This window comes from Eumetopias jubatus, unplaced genomic scaffold, assembly GCF_037043125.1.
Source record: "Eumetopias jubatus isolate StellerSeaLion01/CBP00866 unplaced genomic scaffold, mEumJub1_p1.0 scaffold_5, whole genome shotgun sequence".
NCBI classification, from domain to species: Eukaryota; Metazoa; Chordata; class Mammalia; order Carnivora; family Otariidae; genus Eumetopias; species Eumetopias jubatus.
In genome coordinates, this window is record NW_028274811.1 from 7,434,916 (window position 1) to 7,442,518 (window position 7,603).

Below are 7,603 nucleotides of genomic sequence, written 5' to 3' on the forward strand. Positions count from 1 at the left end.
GCTTCTCCCTCTGCCTGCCATTCACCTGCTTGCACTCTCTGTCTCTCTCCCTATCTCTCTCTCTCTCTGACAAATAAAGTCTTTAAAAAATAAAATAATAAAAAATAAAATAAATTCAATAATAAATGGCAAAAATTGTTTTTGTAGTTGTTTTTAAGTTGACTAATTTCCTTATATATTCTGGAAATTAACCCTTAATTTAATAGATGCTTTGCAAAAATTTTTCCAACTGTGTTGGTTGCCTGTTTATTTGGTAATTTTTTTTCCCCTGTTGTGTGCAGAAGCTTTTGAGTTTGATGTAGTCTCTCTTTTTGAATTTTTACTTTGTTTATCTTTTTGGTATCATGCCGAAAAACTCATTGCCAATACCAATGTCAAGACGCATCTTCTTTGCATTTTATTCTAGGAGTTTTATGGTTATCAGGTCCTATGTTTAAGACTTTGATCCACATTGGGTTAATTTTTGTGAGTGGTGTGAATTAAGGGTTCAATTTCATGGTTCTGCATGTGTTTTTCCAGTTTCCCCAGCACCACTTATTAAAGAGACTATTCTTTCCCATTTGATATTCATGTTTCATCCTTCCCCCTCCACACACACATATTAGTTTACTGTATATCTTACATTTATAAGAATTAAATCTTCTATGGGATTTAATTCTGAGCTGTCTCTTCTGTTCTATTGGTCAACGTGCCTGTTTTTGTGTCAGTACCATGCTATTTTTATTACTATGGCTTTGTAGCATACTTTGAAATCAGGAAGTATGATATTCTGGTTTGGTTCTTTTTTTCTCAGGATTTCTTTGATTATTTGAGGTCTTTTGTGGTTCTGCATAAGTTTTATAATTGTTTCTTCTATTTCTGTGAAGAACATCATTGGTTATTTTGATGGAGATTGTGTTGAATCTTTATATGGCTTTGTGTAGTATGGCCATTTTAACAAAAGTTTTTCTGATATGTGAACATGGGATGTCTTTCTATTTGCTTGTGTCTTTTTCAGTTCTTTTAGCAAAGTACTGTAGTTTTCATTGTGCATACAACTCACTTCCCTAAATTTATTCCTAAGCTTTCTATTGTATTTGAGGCTATCATGAATGGGATAGATTTATTACTTTTTGAGATGCTTCATCATTAGTGAAAATGAATGTAATTGATTTTTATATTAATATTTTATCTTACCATTCTACTGGAATCATTAATTAATTCCATTTGTAGTTAATCCTTTACTTTTTATCTATATTAGATCATATCATCAGAAAATAGCAACAATTTTACTTTTTCCTTTCTAATTTGAATACATTTATCTCTTGCAAAATTGCTCTAGTCAGGACCCTCAGTACTACATTGAATAGGAGCACCGTAAGTGGGCATCCGTGTCCTGTTCCTAGTCTTACAAGAAATCTTGTAAGAAGTCTTACAAGAAACATTACAAGAAATGTTTTCAATTTTTATCCATTGAGAATAACGTTAGCTGTGGTTTTGTTGTATATGGTTATTTTTATGTTGAGCTATGTTTCTTCTATACCCAATCTGCTAAGGGATTTTACACAAAAGAATCATGTATTGTGTAAAATACTTTTTCTGGATCTATTGAGATGTATGTGTGATTTTTATCTTTCATTATATTGATGTGATGTATTACATTTATTGAATTTTATATATTTCATCATCCTTGTATCCTAGGGATAAATGGCACTTGATCATAGAGTATAATACATTAATGTGTCCTTGAATTTGTTTTACTAATATTGTATTTAGAATTTTTGCATCTGTATTCCTCAGGTATGTCGGTTTGTAGTTTTATTTTTTCTTGTGATATCCTCATCTGACTTTGATATCAAAGAAATGTTGGCTTCCAATAATGAGTCCTTCTTGGTATTTCGGAAGATTTTGAGGAGGAATGGTACTAATTCTACTTAAAAATTTTTTTCAAGATTTTATTTATTTATTTGACAGAGAGAGACACAGTAAGAGACAGAGCACAAGCAGGGAGAGTGGGAGAGGGAGAAGCAGGCTTCTCACTGAGCAGGGAGCCCAATGCGGGGCTCGATCCCAGGACCCTGGGATCATGACCTGAGCTGAAGGCAGACACTTAATGACTGAGCCACACAGGCGCCCCACTAATTCTACTTTAAATGTTTGATAGAAGTCTCCAATGAAGTCATCTGCTCATGGAATTTTGTAAGTTGATTACTGATTAAACCTCTAGCTCTTTTCCATGATGCACCACTGAAGATCTTGGTGTGGCCATGGGTCACCACCCTGCCTGGTATTACCAGTATTGTAGAATAAGCCATATCCAAAGTCTTGCTTCTGCAGAGCTGTCTTCAATGCCAGGATCTACATCTTTGACCTGGGGTGGAAGAAGACAGAAGTGGATGTGTTCCCACTATGTGGCCACAGGGTGTCAGATGAATATGAGCAGCTCTCTTCTGAAGCCCTGGAGGCTGTCTGTATTTGTGCCAACAAGAACATGGTGAAAAGCTGTGGCAGAGATGATCTTCACATCCAAGTGCAGCTTCACCCCTTCCATGTCATCCGTATCAACAAAATGTGTTCTGTGCTGGGACTGACAAGCTCCAGACGTATATGTGGGGTGCCTTTAGAAAGACCCAGGGCACAGTGGACAGTGTCCACATTAACCATGTCATGATGTCCATCTGTAGGAAGCTGCAGAACAAGGTGCCTGTGACTGAGGCCTACACAGGGCCAAGTTCAAGTTCCCTGGCTTCCAGAAAATCCACATTTCCAAGACGTGAGGCTTTACTAAGTTTAATGCAGACAAACTTGAAAACATGGTGGCTGAAAAATAGCTCATCACATATGGCTGTGGGGTCAAATACATCTCTAATTGTGGCCCCTGGACAAATGGTGAGCTCTGCACTCATAACAACCTTGGCACTGCCCCTTCCTTATTCATGTGCTCCAATAACTCCTACTTCCTGTCCAAAAAAAAATCTATCTTTTTATAGACAAAATTGTCTATTAAAGACAAAATGTCTTTATTGGTCTGTTCAAAATTTTTTATTTCTTCCTGATTCAGTTTTGGTAGGTTGTACATTTCCAGAAATATATCTATGTATTCCAAGTTATGTACTTTCCTGGCAAAGAATTGTTCATGGTAATCTCTTATGATTATATGTATTTATATAAAGTCAGTTTTAATGTCTCCTCTTTAATTTCCAATTTTATTTGAGTTTCCCCCCCTTTTTTTTTCTTAGCCTAGCTTATCTTTTTGAAGAACCAGCTCTTACTCTTACTTATACTTTTCATTGTCTCTATGCTCTCTATTTCATTTATTTCTGTTATGAGATTTATTATTTCTTTCCTTCTGCTAACTTTGGGCATAATTTTTTCTTGCTTTTCAAGTTACTTGAGATGTAAAGTTAGTCATTGTTATTTTATTTGAGATCTAATTTTTAATATATGCATTAATTGCAATAAACTTTCCTCTCAAAACTAACCACTTTATCATTATATAATGATCTTTGTCTTTCGTTGCCATTTTTTACTTGAAGTCTGTTTTGTATGGCTATCCATGCTGTACTTTTCTTTTGTGGTCTTCATACACTTATTTTCTTTTTTTTTAAGTTCAAATCTCTTTTTTTATTATTATGTTATGTTAATCACCATACATTACATCATTAATTTTTGATGTAGTGTTCCATGATTCACCGTTTGTGCATAACACCCAGTGCTCCACTCAGAATGTGCCCTCTTTAATACCCATCACCAGGCTAACCCATCTCTGCACACCCTCCCCTCTAGAACCCTCAGTTTGTTTCTAAGAGTCCATAGTCTCTCATGGATCCTCTCCCCCTCCGATTTCCCCCTGTTCATTCTTCCCCTCCTGATATTTTCTTCTTCGTTTTTTTCTTTTTGACATATAATGTATTATTGCTTCAGAGGTACAGATCTCTGATTCAACAGTCTTGCACAATTCACAGCACTCACCATAGCACATACCCTCCCCAATGTCTATCACCCAGCCACCCTATCCCTCCCACCCCCCACCACTACAGAAACCCTCAGTTTTTTTCCTGAGATTAAGAATTCCTCATATCAGTGAGGTCATATGATACATGTCTTTCTCTGATTGACTTATTTCGCTCAGCATAACACCCTCCAGTTCCATCCACGTCATTGCAAAGGGCAAGATTTAATTCCTTTTGATGGCTGCATAATATTCCATTGTATACATATACGACTTCTTCTATATCCATTCATCTGTTTTTGGACATCTTGGCTTTTTCCACAGTTTGGCTATTGTGGACATTGCTGCTATAAACATTGGGGTGCACATACCCTTTCAAACCCCTACATTTGTATCTTTGGGGTAAATACCCAGTAGTGAAATTGCTGGATCAGAGAGTAGCTCTATTTTCAACTTTTTGAAGAACCTCACACTGTTTTCCAGAGTGGCTGCACCAGCTTGCATTCCCACCAACAGTGTAGGAGGGTTCCCCTTTCTCCACATCCCCGCCAACATCTGTCATTTCCTGACTTGTTAATTTTAGTCATTCTGACTGGTGTGAAGTGATATCTCACTGAAGTTTTCATTTGGATTTCCCTGATGCTGAGTGATGTTGAGCACTTTTTCATGTGTCTGTTGGCCATTTGGATGTCTTCTTTGGAAAAATGTCCGTTCATGTCTTCTGCCCATTTCTTGATTGGATCATTTGTTCTTTGGGTGTTGAGTTTAAGAAGTTCTTTATAGATTTTGGATACTAGCCCTTTATCTGATATGTTATTTGCAAATATCTTCTACCATTCTCTCAGTTGTCTTTTGGTTTTCTTGACTGTTTCTTTTGTTGTGCAAAAGCTTTTTGTCTTGATGAGGTCCCAATAGTTCATTTTTCCCTTGCTTCCCTTGCCTTTGGCGATGTTTCTAGGAAGAAGTTACTGTGGCTGAGGTCTAAGAGTTTGCTGCCTGTGTTCTCCTTTAGGATATTGATGGACTCCTATCTCACATTTAGATCTTTCAACCATTTTGACACTATTCTTGTGGGTGGTGTAAGGAAATGGTCCAGTTTCATTCTTCTGCGTGGCTGTCCAATTTTCCCAACACCATTTGTTGAAGAGACTTGTCTTTTTTCCATTGGATATTCTTTCTTGCTTTGTCAAAAATTAGTTGACCATAGAGTTAAGGGTCCATTTCGGGGCTCTCTATTCTGTTCCACTGATCTATGTGTCTGTTTTTGTGCCAGTACCATACTGTCTTGATGATGACAGTTTTGTAATACAGCTGGAAGTCAAGAATTATGATGCCACCAGCTTTGCTTTTCTTTTTCAACATTCCTCTGGCTATTCGGGGTCTTTTCTGGTTCCATGCAAATTTAGGATTATTTGTTCCATTTCTTTGAAATAAGTTGATGGTATTTTGATGGGGATTGTATTGAATGTGTAGATTGCTCTAGATGGCATGGACATCTTCACAATATTTGTACTTGCAATCCATGAGCATGGAACGTTTTTCCATTTCCTTGTGTCTTCCTCAATTTCTTTCATGAGTATTTTATAGTTTTCTGAGTACGGATTCTTTGCCTCTTCGGTTAGATTTATTCCTGGGTATCTTATGGTTTTGGGTGCAATTGTAAATGGGATCGACTCCTTGATTTGTCTCTCTTCTGTCTTGTTGTTGGTGTATAGGAATGCCACTGATTTCTGTGTGTTGATTTTATATCCTGCCACTTTATTGAATTCCTGTATGAGTTCTAGCAGTTTTGGGGTGGAGTCTTTGGGTTTTCCACATAAAGTATCATATCATCTGCAAACAGTGAGAGTTTGACTTCTTCATTGCCAATTTGGATGCCTTTTATTTCTTTTTGTTGTCTGATTGCTGTGGCTAGGACTTCTAATACTATGTTGAATAACAGTGGTGATAGTGGACATCCCTGCCGTGTTCCTGACCTTAGGGGGAAGATCTCAGGATTTCCCCATTGAGATTGATATTTGTTGTGGATTTTTCATAGATGGCTTTTATGATATTGAGGGGTGTACCCTCTATCCCTATACTCTGAAGAGTTTTGATCAGGAAAGGATGCTGTACTTTGTCAAATGCTTTTTTCTGCATCTATTGAGAGGATCATATGATTCTTGTTCTTTCTTTTATTAATGTATTATATCACATTGATTTGCGGATGTTGAATCAACCTTGCAGCCCAGGGTTAAATCCCACTTGTTCGTGGTGAATAATCCTTTTAATGTACTGTTGGATCCTATTGGCTAGTATTTTGGTGAGAATTTTTGCATCTGTGTTCATCAAGGATATTGGTCTGTAATTATCCTCTTTGATGGGGTCTTTTTCTGGTTTGGGGATCAAGGTAATGATGGCCTCATAAAGCGAGTTCATAAGTTTTCCTTCCATTTCTATTTTTTGGAACAGTTTCAGGAGAATAGGTATTAATTCTTCTTTAAATGTTTGGCAGAATTCCCCTGGAAAGCCATCTGGCCCTGGGCTTTTGTTTGTTGGGAGATTTCTGATGATTGCTTCAATTTCCTTAGTGGTTATAGGTCTGTTCAGGTTTTCTATTTCTTCCTGGTTCAGTTTTTGTAGTTGATGCATCTCTAGAAATGCATTCGTTTCTTCCAGATTATCTTATTTGATGCATATAGTCGCTCATAATATGTTCTTATAATTGTATTTTTTACTGTTGGTTGTGATCTCTCTTCTTTCATTCATGATTTTGTTGATTTGGGTCATTTCTCTTATCTTTTTCATAATTCTGACCAGGGGTTTATCAATCTTATTAATTCTTTCAAAGAACCAGCTCTGAGGTTCTTTGATCTGTTCTACCATTCTTTTGGTTCTATGTCATTGATTTCTGCTCTGATCTTTACTATTTCTCTTCTCCTGCTGGGTTTAGGCTTTATTTGCTCTTCTTTCTCCAGCTCCTTAAGTGTAGGGTTAGGTTGTGTATTTGAGACCTTTCTTGTTTCTTGAGCAAAGCTTGTATTGCCATGTACTTTCCTCTTAGGACTGCCTTTGCTGTATCCCAAAGATTTTGAACAGTTGTGTTTTAATTTTTATTGGTTTCCATGAATTTTTTTACTTCTTTAATTTCCTGGTTGACCCATTCATTCTTTAGTAGAATGCTCTTTAGCTTCCATATATTTGAGTTCTTTCCGACTTTCCTCTTGTGATTGAGGTCTAATTTCAAAGCATTGTGGTCTGAAAATATGCAGGGATTGATCCCAATCTTTTGGTACCATTTGAAACCTGATTTGCGACCTAATATGTGATCTCTTCTGGAGAATGTTCCATGGGCACTAGAGAAGAATGTGTATTCTGTGGCTTTGGGTTGGAATGTTCTGAATATATCTGTGAAGTCCATTTGGTCCAGTGTGTCATTTAAAGTCTTTATTTCCTTGTTGATCTTTTGCTTAGATGATCTGTCCATTTCAGTGAGGGGGGTGTTAAAGTCCCCTACTACTATTGTATTGTTGTTGATGTATTTCTGTGCTTTTGTTATTAATTGCCTTATTTAATCGGCTGCTCCCATGTTAGGGGCATCGATATTTATAATTTTTAGATCTTCTTGTTGGATAGACCCTTTAAGTAGGATATAGTGTCCTTCCTCATCTCTTAATACAGTTTTTGGTTTAA

At 36.7% G+C, this 7,603-nt stretch overlaps 1 pseudogene; it reads left to right on the forward strand.

Moving 5' to 3' along the window:
* Window positions 1-2,246: 2,246 nt before the first annotated feature.
* LOC114200295 (large ribosomal subunit protein uL16-like) lies at window positions 2,247-2,887 on the forward strand (annotated as a pseudogene).
* The last annotated feature ends 4,716 nt before the right edge of the window (window positions 2,888-7,603 follow it).